The sequence below is a fragment of the Mus pahari genome, unplaced genomic scaffold, assembly GCF_900095145.1.
Source record: "Mus pahari unplaced genomic scaffold, PAHARI_EIJ_v1.1 scaffold_9493_1, whole genome shotgun sequence".
Taxonomy (NCBI): Eukaryota; Metazoa; Chordata; class Mammalia; order Rodentia; family Muridae; genus Mus; species Mus pahari.
This window is the reverse complement of record NW_018393049.1, coordinates 14,094-14,347: the sequence shown is the minus strand read 5'-3', so window position 1 is coordinate 14,347 and position 254 is coordinate 14,094.

Genomic DNA, 254 nt, shown 5'->3' with positions numbered 1-254 from the left:
CAAGGCAGTGTTTGTGCATGTTCATGTTCTCTTAGGAAAACCTTCACTCAAAATAAAGCTCCGTTAAGTAGGAAAAAATTAAGAAGAAAATAAGGTATCTGCAAAGAAATAAGTGAACAACACAAAACCCATAAACTTAGAAATTATAATTCAACTTAAAAACTAAGACAGCAATATGCAGAATGCAGAGAGAAAGACGAAAAAAGAAGCTGCAGAGAGAGCAGAAGGAGCAGGCAGGCTTCTCCTTACCATGG